The sequence below is a fragment of the Podarcis erhardii genome (assembly GCF_964252035.2).
Source record: "Podarcis erhardii genome assembly, chromosome: 6".
Classification (NCBI taxonomy): Eukaryota; Metazoa; Chordata; class Lepidosauria; order Squamata; family Lacertidae; genus Podarcis; species Podarcis erhardii.
Genome location: NC_138510.1, coordinates 43,793,071 through 43,806,115, shown reverse-complemented (window position 1 = coordinate 43,806,115; position 13,045 = coordinate 43,793,071). Strand labels below are relative to the sequence as shown.

The following is a 13,045-nucleotide window of genomic DNA, read 5'->3' as shown; positions in this document are numbered from 1 at the left end:
TAAAAATGAACCCCCAACTCATTTTTCTCCCTGTGAGGATCTTTCCCCCCATTGGTGAAGAAGCAGCTGGAGTGAGGCAATACTGAGCAACAATTGGCAGGAAGAAGAAGGGGTTAGCAGGCCCTCCTCCATGACACTTCTACTCCCAGTAGCATCTTTCCGACACGGCTTTTCATTAAAGGGGTAGGGAGCAGGTAACTCTAGGCTCATCCAAACTTCCTTTTGCACCACACTTTCCAGGTCCGTGCTTTGCAACCCTACAGAAGTTTGTTCAGAAGTATGGCCATTTGATTTTATAGAATTGTAGAATTGCAGAGTTGGAAGGGACCACTAGAATCAACCCTCTGCAATGCAAGAATCTTTTGCCCGATGTGGGGCTGGAACCCACAGCCCTGAGATTAAGAGTCTCAGACTCTCCCAGCTGAGTTACTATGCACAGGATTGAATTCAGCAGGAAAGGTCCCAATTTAAGGTGTTAGTATTCGCTTCAGGGTCCCTTCCAACTCTACAATTGTATGATTCTATGATTCTATAGAAAGCTCTGATTGGCTTGGGACCCAATTACCTGAAAGAGTTCAATTCCCAGTACCAGCTGTCTCAGTCCCTATGACTGGCAGGTGTGGTCTTGCTGGCAGTGCGGCTACTGGAGCTGCCCAGTGGCACTGACCCATTGCAGGGCCTTTTCAGTGGTGGTTCCCCAGTTGTGGAATGCCTTCCCTAGGGAGATACACCTGTCTCCATAATTATTAACTTTCAGGAGGATTTGAAAACATTCCTGTTTACCCAGGCATTTGGTGGCTGAAGCATACGGATCCTGGCAACCCTCAGATCATTGGATGGAATAATATTTTGAACTGCTTCTAGAACATTTTTAACTGTAGCTGCTTTCAGATGGTTTCAATTGTAATTGTTTATTGAACGTTGTAACTATTTTAGAAAGTTTTTGCTTTGGTTTTTTATTGTCCATTTCTGTTTGCTGCCCTAGGCTCCTTCAGGAGAAAAGGTGGGATATAAATTCAGTAATAAATAAATGTGTGCCAACTGTTTTAAAAACTGGTTCAAACTAACAGGCTGCTTTTACTTTTTTTTTTTTTTAGCTTGTCTGGATTTCACTTTGCACTTTGCACATGGTGGGTGACGTGTTGTCTGAACTGATTCCTATGAGCAGAAATAGCAACGTGATACCCCCTCCACTCCAACTATATTAGACTTTATTTTTACAGTGGCATTGTGCACTTCCTGCAGCTTCTGTGATTTAACCCCGGTGCCTTTATCCTGGTCTTCTAGGAGCATTAAACTGTCACCCTTCCGAACTCCCAGGGCAGCCTTTGACCCTTACCCTAAGGCGGCTTTAACAGCCCAGCCAGCAATATCCTGACATAGTCAACGTTAACAATGGTAGCAACAAAGGAGGATTAGCATAGAAAAACAATTGCATTTAGAAAGGATGGGGGAATATGCACAGAACTGCTACTCGCTTTAAAACACAGGAATGCCATTTACTGCCCATTGAGCCTGGCTGTCATCTGAGTCCTGCTGCTTTGAAAGGCAAACCTAGACACACAGATTTACTATAAAGTTAGGAGAGGACAACGTGCTGAGAGAGAGAGAGAGAGAGAGAGAGAGAGAGAGAGAGAGAGAAAGCTCCGCATTTTTTTCTTTTCTTTTCTTTCTTTAATGTGATTTGTTGAACAACACTCGCGGGGAGTTTTCTTGCCCCAGCAGAAGGAAATGTTATTACACATGAACCTTTCAGCAAGCCAGGCAGAAGGACATGCGTGTGGATTAGATGCCAGGAGTTTGGCTGCCAGAGAAAGACGTTATTGTTGTGACTTTCTCCTCCGCCCCTCGCTCCCACCCACCCCTCTCCGAGAGAATCTCTGAGGAACGGAACCGGAGAAAACACACACGGCTTGCAGGAGGGTCATTTGCATCCGAACCGGACTGCAGTGAGGAGGGAGAGGAAGAGGGGGAGGAAGAGTCCTGGAAGTTAAAACACACACAGGCAGGAGGAAGGTCAGGTGGAAACAGGTAAGCCCTGGGCAGGTGTCCTCTATCTGGGGATGGCCTACCCTAAACAAGAGAAAGGAGGGACTTCTTTCTTGACCTGTAGTTAGGTGGGACTTTCCCCTGTCTTGTGGATCAACAGGTATTTTCTGTCTGGGTCTTCAAAGGCTGCTTTTTGTTTCGGTTGGTCATGCAAAAGTTCTGTCAAACAAACAAAGGAAAAGTGAAATAAAGAGGTGGTTAAAAATTCTGAGACTGTTTCCATGGCAGCAAAACTTGGGGAACCCCCTTTTTTTTTCTCATATGCTGCACACATCCACATACATCTGGTATGTTTATAGCCTTTGCCAAAGCAAGTTGAGTGTTTCAGAAGTCTCACTATCTGTAAGCTTGATTCATAATCAGAATTTTGTAAGGTATGGGGAGATAGGAGGTGAGTTTTATTTTCAGAGAGGAATATTAGGTTGTGGTTTCGTTTTTTCCTTCTAAGTTGCTTCTGTTAATTCTGCTTGCACCGCATGTGCAATTTGTAAACGGTTTTGGATAGAAAGGAGTTAAGAGCCCCTAATTAGTTTAATAAAGCAGATTCAATTCCTCTTCGCACTCTGGTAGCTGGGAAAATCGTACGATGTTTATTTTTTCCTTGAGGGAATGAATACAAATTCTTAGCATTTCTGAGAATTTAGGGCTGCTTTCTGTTTTGTCACAAAGAGGTGAATTTCAGAAGACAGACTCATTTTCCCACACTCAGAGACTCCTGTGGCACAATGGGTCAGTGCATCTGGCTGCTAACCAGAAGGTTGGTGGTTTGAGCCCACTCAGGAACAACTGTGGGCAGAATTCCTGCATTTCAAGGGGGTTGGACTAGATGACCCTCAGGGTCCCTTCCAACTCTAGAATTCTTTGAGTCTATGACTTGGTCCCTAGTTCAATTCCATAAAAGTTTTGATACCTAAAGAGGAGAACACTTTAAAATGAGTGGTGTGATTTAAGAGACACTAACTGCAATCCCATAGACACTGATTTAGGAGTAAGTCCCATTGAACTCAATGGGATTTATGCTGAGTAGGCATATATAGGATTGTGCCATAAGGCTTTAGTCCTATATATGCACTTATGAGAGAGTAAGCCCCTTTGGGCAGAGTGGGTCTTCTTCTGAGGAAGCATGCATAGGTTTGCTCTGGTACACACCAGTATTTACAAACCGCATTTACTTGGAACAATGTCCCATTGATTTCAATAGGTTTTTCTTCCAAGTGGGTGTATGTAATCTCTAATAAGGTTACTTGTAGCACCATCCTATATTTGACTACTCACAAGTAAGTCCCACTAAGTTAAATGGCGCTTTCTCCTAGGTAAATAGATATAGGATTGCAGCATGAGTGTTAAGATTATTCAGTTTCATACACACACACACACACACTGCATTAATGTTTTCCTAGGAAGCAACACACACCCCTGGTTCCCAAACACAGATACATGGTTGTTGTTGTTTTTTTAGATGATTAGTTCTTGTCTTTCGGTTAAAGAAATCTATCTGGCAGCCCATTTCAGTTGCTTATGCTTCCACAGATTTTGAGACAAATTCCTAACTATCTGTTCTCATGGAAATGTGGGAGTCAGGAGAGAGAGAATAACTACTCCTGGCTTATTGAATATATAAGTTAGAACCATTATTTATTCTTTGAATAAATAGGTTGCAGGTAACTGGGACATGGGCTGCATACACCCCACACATTTAAAGCACACCCCCCCTACCTGTAAAGAATATTCAGAACTGTAGTTTACCCTTCAGAGCACTGCAATTCCCAGCACCCTCAACAAACTACAGTTTCCAGGATTCTTTGTGTGTATGAGCCAGGGGTGCTTTAAATGTGTGGTGTGTATGCATTTTGTGTATGCAATCCATCTTCCTGAGCCTCAGAGATTTGCTTAGGAACTTTAGCAGCCAGTCCACATTTATCCAGCATTTACCCACGGAAAAAAAGTCCACTAAAGCAGGCTTTGGGGGCACTCTTCGCAATGCCCCTTTCTTAGCCAGTAGCACCTCCATTCCTGGTGGGTTTAGGAAGTCATGTGCCTGCTGGGGGAAGGGCTATTTTCATGCAGGATGTGTACTGCGTGCACACACACACACACACATACAGTATTTCCCTCTTGGAACAGAATCCAACTCATGTGATTTTTACCAGAGATTAGATGTTCAGAAGAGGAGGTTGGGAGCCTTCTCCTCCACTATGAAAAGGGGGGGGGTAGATGAGGCTGATATAGGAGCAGAACTTAAGCAATCAGGAAAGGGGCTTGGAATTGAACAGGCACTTCGCCACTGGGGGAGAAGGGAGCTTTCAAGCAGCCGGGCTGAATTACCATCAATGCAAGCAAATCAGAAGTTCAGGATTTGGACTGCACTTTTGTTAGCTCTTTGGAAAGTCTTCCCTGTTCCTTGTGACTGGCAAAGAGCAACTGGAAAGAACTGGAGGTTCCAGGGAGATCTGAGGTTGCAAACATCAACGGCAAGCACGAAGGCACAATACAGGGAAGGCAAAAGTGTCGCCAGTAGCTGGTGTTACCAACCATACTGGTTAAGGGTGTGAACTGTGATCTGGGATGCCCATGTTCCAGATCTCATCCTAGCTACATCAGGCAGCTGTTATTTAGGGGGCTGGGCAACCAGTTCCAGCACTACCAGTGCCTGAAATGAATAAATGGAGGATCACTGTAGAGTTGGAAGGGACCATCTAGTCCAAGCCCCTGGAATGCAGGCACGTGTAGCTGTGTTAAGAGGATCTGCTTTGTACGCAGAAGGTCCCAGGTTCAGTTCCCAGCATCCCAGTAGGGCTGGGAGAGATCCCTGGAGAGCCACTGCCAGACAATGTGTCTCAGGTCAACATAATGCACTCTGGATGTTGTTGAACTCCAACTCCCATCAGCCCCAACCAGCATGGTCAGTGGTTAGGAACGATGGGAGCTGTAGTCCAATAATGACTACCCTTGGTGTAGACACTGAGCTTGATGGACTAAAGATCAGTCTTGGTATGAAGCAGTTTCTGATGTTCCTATCCAAGCTGCTTCAACCAAGAAGTTGGTGAAGACTAGGGCAGGATCTGTGGAGTCTGTATTCAGCAATGAGTTGCTGGGAATATTATCTGGGCCAAAGGGACCTGTGTTTTTTCAAGAGACTCCCTGCACTCTCAAGTTGTGTGTGCTGCAGTGCCAGCCCATGTGAGCAGGAAATTCCCATCCCAAGACATCTCTGGGCAGGCCTGTTGCAAAGACTGGGAGGCCCAGCCTGTCCTGCTTGCTTGAATTTTTTCTCATTTTATGCTGTGAAGTTGAATGGGGGAAAGACAAACGAGAGGCATTTCACTGTATTTTTGCACTCCGTCTGGGAATTGTATATATACCAAATAAATGCATGATGTTTGCATTTTATTGTGCTGCTTTTGAAATGTGGACTCGGGCAGATGGAAACATAAAATGAGCCCTAAGGGATGTAAAAGAGTGCAGGCATTTAGCAATGGGGTTTTTCTTTTTCTGTGTTGCAATATCACAGGAATTATCCAGCCAGTTGATTCCAGATGCTTTCTGTATGAGGCACACCCCATCTGCATGCACTCGCAGAAAGCCTTCCCTGCAGACAAATGGCTGTGGTGGTCGAGGCTCCCTCCTTTAACCAGCCCACAAATAATTTGGAATGGTTAATGGTATGATGGCTCCAGCCCAATGCAAACACTCTCTTGCCTGGCTTTTCAGTCATTCCAGAGTCTGTGGAGAGAGATGGTCTGCAGCTTCACCTCTCTGGTCTTCAATGTCTTTTGGAGACAGCAGAAGAAAAGACTATTTTACTGAGGGTAAAGTTTCCTGCTTCTGTTTTAAGTTCAGGTACACCCAGCTTGGACTTCAATGCAGCTTCCAAGAGGCAGAGAGAACCAACATCTCATTCTGATAGGGAGAGGGGTAGGAAAGCTACCCAAAATATCCACAGTTGTCTCAATGGAATGGAAATTGATTATACACATTCGACAAGCATATGTGAATCTTCATGCTTTACTTAGGCTTTACAGCATGCTTGGTTTGTGCTTGGGTTTAATTTCTTTCATACAGAGTTTGAATGTTTTTGTCATGGACTGGAAAAGAAGGATAATGACTCATATAAACACTGGAAAGAGAAAGAGGTATGAACAGAGAGTCAAGGCCTGAATGTTATGGCAAAAGTTCAGAATCCATGCTGTCTGAGTGAAGAGCTCCAGCTCCTGACTGCACTCTGACTTCCAAGGACCAAAGTACATATGACAGCAACAGATCTATGTGCTTCTATCTGGATCTTTTCCAGTTACAGTGTTACCTCGGAAGTCGAACGGAATCCGTTCTGGAAGTCTGTTCAACTTCCGAAACATTCAGAAACCAAGGCGCAGCTTCCAATTGGCTGCAAGAAGCTCCTGCAGCCAATCGGAACCCACAGAAGCCGCGATGGACATTCGAGTTCCAAAGAACGTTTGCAGACCGGAACACTCACTTCCAGGTGTGCGGCATTTGGGAGCCAAAATGTTCAAATTGCAAGGCGTTCGCCAACCAAGGTACAACTGTATATATAAAGTGGGGTTGGGGGTTGCAGTTTAGGGGGTGGGTAGATGCTGAGGCTCAGAGGGGCAGTAGCTCAGTGGTGCACCCCATTCAAAGTCCCATGTTGAATCCCTGGTATCTCCAGATAGGACTAGGAAGGACTGAGTGTGAAACTCTCAGAGTAGCCAGTACTGAGGAATAATGGTCTGACTCGCTAGTCCCTTCTGCATTATACACTTAAAGCAGTATCAGACCACTTTAAACTGTCATGGCTTTCTCCAAAGAATTCTGGAAAGTGTAGCTTCTAATGGCTGCTGAGAGGTGTTAGGAAATCTCTATTCCCCTCACAGAGCTACAATTCCCAGAGTCCTCTGGGGAAATGGATTGACTGATAAACCACTTAAAAAATGTAGCCATGCATGTGTGGTGGTGAGGAATAGGGGCCTCCTAATGACTCTAAGCATCATTAACAAACTGCAATCCCCAGGATTCTTTGGGGGAAGCCATGACTGTTTAAAGTGTCCCGATCAAGGGAAGTCATAGTACTGCCCTATTCTGCCTTGGTCAGACCACACCTGGAGTACTGTGTCCAGTTCTGGGTACCACAGTTTAAGAAGTATATGGACAAGTTGGAATGTGTGTAGAGGAAAATGACGAAGATGATCAAGGGTCTGGAAACCAAGCCCTATGAGGAATGGTTGAGGGAGTTGGGTATGCTTAGCCTGGAAAAGAGGAGAGTTATAGGAGGTATAATAGCCAACTTCAAATATCTAAAGGGCTATCACATGGAAGATGGAGCAAGCTTGTTTTCTCCTGCTCTGGAGGGCAGCACCCGGACCAATGGCTTCAAGTTACAAGAGAGGACTAAACATCAGGAAGAACTTTCTTTCATTAAGAGCTGTTTGACAGTGGAACATACTCCTTTGGGAGGTTATGGACCCTCCTTCCTTGGAGGTTTTTAAGCAGAGGTTGGATGGTCATCTGCCATGGATGCTTCAGCTGAGCTTCCTGCATTGCAGGGGGTTGGACAAGATGACCCTTCCAACTCTACATTTCTAACTGGTGGCTCTTACCTGTGGCAAGTAATTACTTATAGCTGATGCTCTGGCACCAAAATATTCCATTTTTTGGATAAGGAGAAGTGAAGCAGTTTTATGTGTTTGTGTTGACCTGCCCCATGTCTTTTACCACGGAGCCTGTTCCACAGCCACTTTTCTGCCAGCTAGGCTCATTTACATTATTGGATGCCGGCTTTGGCTGTCTCTCACCTTCTTCTGATGTAGCACAGACACAACTGGGAAAGGCCCTTGACTGAGTCAGCGTGCACAGCTCCTATTCTTGCAGCTATTGTGTGTGCAGATGCATAGCTCTGTTCAGGTGACACATGCTGGCCCACCACTGCTGCTTCACGGCAGCGTATATTTGAGTGGGCAGCAAGTGGCAAGACAGTGTTGGAGGACAGAAGCGTGTGTGTCACATGGCTCGCTGCTCTCAGGTGTGGCGGAGGACGCTGTCCTGTCACCAGTGCTGAAGTCAAGATTCAGCTGCCAGTCTGGTTGGCTTCTTTATGTGGGGTGCACGTGTGCCATCCTATCCTTTGCCTCAGACAGCAAAATGCCTTTGGAGTAGGTAGGCCTCAGGCTGCGTAAGCACCATACATTTAAAGGACATTCCAAGCACATTTTCCCTCTCAGGGAATTATGGGCACTGTATTTGTTAAGCGTTGCTGGTATTTGTAACTCTGTGAGGGGTAAACTATGCAGAATTCTTTAAGGTGGGGGGGGATGTGCTTGGAATGTGCTTTAAGGATTTAAGTCCACACTTCTGCTTGCCCTGTGCCTAGAAAGCATGGGTTCAAGCAGTTTTCCAGTCCAAGTGGTTTGGCTTTTGCCCTGTGGCTTCCCAGGGAAAACCCACTCTTCTGCGCTAAATCAGAACAAAGCAAAGCAAAGCAAAGTGTGGATTAGCCCTTTGTCTATTCACAGCCTCCATTAAACCGAAGACAATGCAGCAGGAGGTTTTTGCTCACTCCTCACAGGCAAAGGTGTACACATAAAGGGGCATCATATTCTATTATGACACAAGAATGCCCCCTGGAAAGTCAAAAGCAGCAACCGTACTTGAATTATAAGGAAGGCAGGACAGAGCCTGGTAGACAACAACAGCCTCCTTGTCTTTTGTGATGGTCCTGTGAAAGCCCTTGCTTTTAAATATTGATCACTCCATATTGAATTGTTTTTGGAGTAATCAAACAACAGCTTCCCTGGCACGTTGCAAGTGTCCCAAATTCACTTGCCTCAGCAAATCTGCTTGAGTGTCTAGTCTGGCAAGAAAGAAAGGCATTTCTGCCAATTCACCTTCTCACTATCTGCTCTTATGATGTTTGAGAATCTGTCAGTTGCTCAAACCCCAGTGTTAAAAGTTGACATGCAAAACATGTTAGTGTTCTTCATCCTACACCACACCTATGAGACAGTTTCTATAGGCCAAACCTTAGGAAATAGCTACACCCATTAGCTGGAGGGGAAAGCCCAGTCTCTGCCTCCTCAGTTGTGGTAAGTTCACTCATCTCCCTTAGCCCTTCTGCAATGTATACACACAGTTCAAAAGGAGAGTATCTCTGCCTACAAACTGTCAGTCTTTTGGACTTCCAAGGAGCTTTTCCTCACACTAGGCTTGCCATACATCAGGAAAATTTCTGACATGTCCTGGGTTTTGGGTGTAAAAATGGTGTCAGGAGGGAATTTTGCCGAACTGGCAAAATGTCAGGAAAAACTGGGTGCATGGAAACACGATGGAAAAAGCAGCGGAAACAGCTCCAAAAGCTTGAAATTACAGGTCTAAGGATTTTTTCTTTTTGAAATATGGCAACCCTACCTCACATCTAACATGGTGAAATCATCTGCCAGATTGCTACATGTATGGCAAGAGAAATTATTCTTTTGCCATCGCTTGTGTTGTGCATTTTTGCCTCAATCAATGTTGCTCATTTCAATTCACATCTGGTATCTTACCTAAAATAAAACATTTTCAGTCAGATATTCTGGAGTCTGCCAAATGGATCAGCTCTGGAGTTTTGCCCCTTGCATGTCTTACCTGCTTGGTTCAAGAGAAAAAGAATTTGAACAACTGCCTCTTGCAAGCCCTGTCTTTCTAGCTGTTACTCATTAGCCAACATGGTTCCCTCATCCCTGACCATAGGCCATGCTTCCTTAGGTTGGTGGGAGTTGGCAACATGTTGGTGGCCCCTGCATTGCCCTATACCACACCTATGTCCACTCAACCATAGAAAAATATATTCCAGTTAATTGGAGAGAAAAGTTCTGTCTCCACTAACACAGAGGTTGGGATTGGGACTTGGGTCAAAGGCAGGGCAGATTTGCTACAGCCCCCTAGGCGATTGCTTTTAGAAATCTATGTGGAAGCCAATAATTAATTAAATTTTGGGAAGTCAGGGAGGGAATCTTATGGATTTCATTAAGTGCCTCACTACATATTCCTCCCTATGATCTAAGAACTTGTCGAAAACTGCCGCAAGAAGGAGAGAGTTTGTACCTTTGATTTTCACAGTGACCCGTATACATTGGTTGGAGGACACGCTGGGGTCACGTCCTGACTCTCTCAAGACACACACAAAATAGGACAAAGGGTTGTTCACATTTTCCCTACAAAGCTGGCTTCTCCTTGCATGTTTTTAAAAATGGGGACTTAGGGTGACACCGAGTGCAGAATCTAACTAAAATGATTTAAGAACCTATTTGAATTTTTAGGCCACTTTTAGAATTTGAACACATCAGACATGTCCAGGTCACATCAGCATCTTCTGAGAAACTTTAGAAGTTAGCTACTTTTCATAACGGGATGCGGGTGGCGCTGTGGGTTAAACCACAGAGCCTAGGACTTGCTGATCAGAAGGTTGGCAGTTCGAATCCCCGCGACGGGGTGAGCTCCCGTTGCTTGGTCCCTGCTCCTGCCCACCTAGCAGTTCAAAAGCACGTCAAAGTGCAAGTAGATAAATAGGTACCGCTCTGGTGGGAAGGTAAACGGCGTTTCCGTGTGCTGCTCTGGTTCGCCAGATGCAGCTTAGTCATGCTGGCCACATGATCTGGAAGCTGTACACTGGCTCCCTTGGCCAATAAAGTGAGATGAACGCCACAACCCCAGAGTCGGTCACGACTGGACCTAATGTTCAGGGGTCCCTTTACCCTTTACTTTTCATAACAGACAAATACATCAAGCTAGCCATATAACTTTCAATTAAAATTATATCCCATAGAGTTAGGCCACAGATTGCCCCCTTCTATGTGTACTGAGGGTCACTGTTTTCCAGACAGGGGACTGGAAAGGTATGTTGCTGCACAAACAGACCTCAGGTTCAATCACATACATGTTACCTACAAAACTAAAAAAACATATTAAAGGTAGAATATCTGCTTCTTACATTATTCTTTTTTATGCTTTTATTAAAATATTTTCTTGGACAACAAAAGTGCATACAACATCTCTGTTTTCAAATCATAGAGTCCTTCCTACAGGTTGGTTACATTCGGTGTGAGACATTCTCTTTTTTAAGGCTCAAAGTTGTGGCCAGAGTTCTTGTTACACCTCCATAACATGCACAGTACAATCAACAAGGCCAAATAAAGTTGCCTTGGGGGATGGATTCAGCCCAGGCTATCTCTGATTTAAACAGTAGGATTTAAGTATGATTTTTGCTGGATTTTGCTTAAAATTTGCTTTGTAGTGTACTTAGTTTGTTTATTTGTGGCCAGCTCATTCTTAATTTCACCATCCGTCCTTTATAATTTGTGAGCTCAGCTCACAAATGTTATTTCAGGGTTGAGCTAGTAAATAAATGTGTATTATATTGTTGAAAGCCCAGCTACATAAATATAGAAATAAATGACATACTTACAGATTGCATCATCAGAAACTAAAAAGTACTATGCTAATTCAAAGCAGATTGGCACTTCTTTTATGACTTTATAGGAAGCTCCTGAAATGCAGTGTTCACATTTTGCATGCATGGAGGTTTGTTCGCCTCCAGTGCCTCCAGATCTGAATTCATTTTTAGTTCTCCTTACAAGAAGCTTACATTACATTAGTTCTTGTATCACAAAAAAGAAACTTTTGGGATAAAATCCAGAGGAGCAAAAGGAGGGGCGTTAGAGTGAAAAGGCTGTGTTCTTACTAGAGGGAACTAGACTTACAGAAAAGATCATTTTGCTGAAATAGTTTTCTGAGACATTCATTTTCTTCCCATAATTCATATGCTATGTCCCTGCTGAGTCCACCGTTTTGTGTTGGAGCTAATGATTCCATACCCCAACCCCATTAAGATGATGGGAAAAAGCAGGAACCAAAGAATTCTAAGGTTAAGATGAGACAGATGGCAGCAAATACAGGGGGAGGGGGGGAGGCACAGAATCTCTTTATGGAAAGCATCTGTAACTTAGATGCCCAGGAATGTTTTGAGACAGCTCAGCCAAAATATGTCAAAGGTGGCCAAGCTTCCCACTAATCCGGTATGCCAACAGCCCTGTAGTGCATGTTCCTTCCCTTTGCCCAAGTATCTTCATCAGCCTCAGACAGACCTTGTGGTGTTGTGTGGATTTGAAGAGGGGGTGTCAGGTGGCAGTATTATTTGATGATGCAAATAGGGTGGCCACGTATGCACCACCAAAAAAATAAGAAATGCATCCCCGAGAAAGAAGGCAAAAGAGGACACAGAATTGCATAAACTTTCAATTTACTAATTTATATTTTGTAGATGCAAATTTAGAAATAGATGTCTTTGCGCTCCCTTCCTACATCTGTTTATCATTGAACTGGACAGCAAAGAGAAGATCCTTCCAAAGAGAGGATTGACAGCCCTTCAAATAGAGGACATGTGTAAAGTAGGAGACATGTCCATTCTCCAAATGAAGACACTGCCAGGCCATCATATGTATGTAAGAGAGGTTCCTAGGAAAGCAGCTGCAATCACTGGAAAAAGCGTATGCAGGCCTGCTTACTGGCAGATCTCGCCATTTCCCAAAATATTTTCAGACCGATCTTTTTGACTTCTGACTCTGTCTACTGTTGGTCCTCAGTGTTTTCTTGTTAGCGTAACACTGTTGACATTTCCTCACCGCAGACCAATTGGGAACTTGACAGCCATACAGCGCTGTTTGTTAATGGGGCAAGAGCTGTCTGATGGAGCCTGGCTGGTTGGCTGGCTGCATACATGATGTCAGTGGCAGCTGGACTCCTAGCTGTATGATGGACGGTTGATGAAATGAAACATGCTGAGGTTAGTAGACTGTAGAGAATCACAGCATAGGCGCAAAATATTCCATTTTTAAAAAACCGCAAGCCATATTTGAATGTGGAAAGTCTAATTTTTAGAAGCTTCCAAATGTTTTTGACAATCTAAAACCATTGTCCACCAATTGCTAATGATGCTAACACTAAATTGGTGAAGCACCTTAAATGG

General features: G+C 44.2%; 1 protein-coding gene across 1 annotated transcript in view; it reads left to right on the top strand.

Moving 5' to 3' along the window:
- The first annotated feature begins 1,819 nt into the window (after positions 1 to 1,819).
- PRELP (proline and arginine rich end leucine rich repeat protein) overlaps positions 1,820 to 13,045 on the top strand; it is a 38,231-nt gene continuing 27,005 nt past the window's right edge. Inside the window, exon 1 of the mRNA XM_081865341.1 lies at positions 1,820 to 2,031. The gene's annotated coding sequence lies outside the window, so the exon portion shown is untranslated. The remainder of the gene's footprint in view (positions 2,032 to 13,045) is intronic.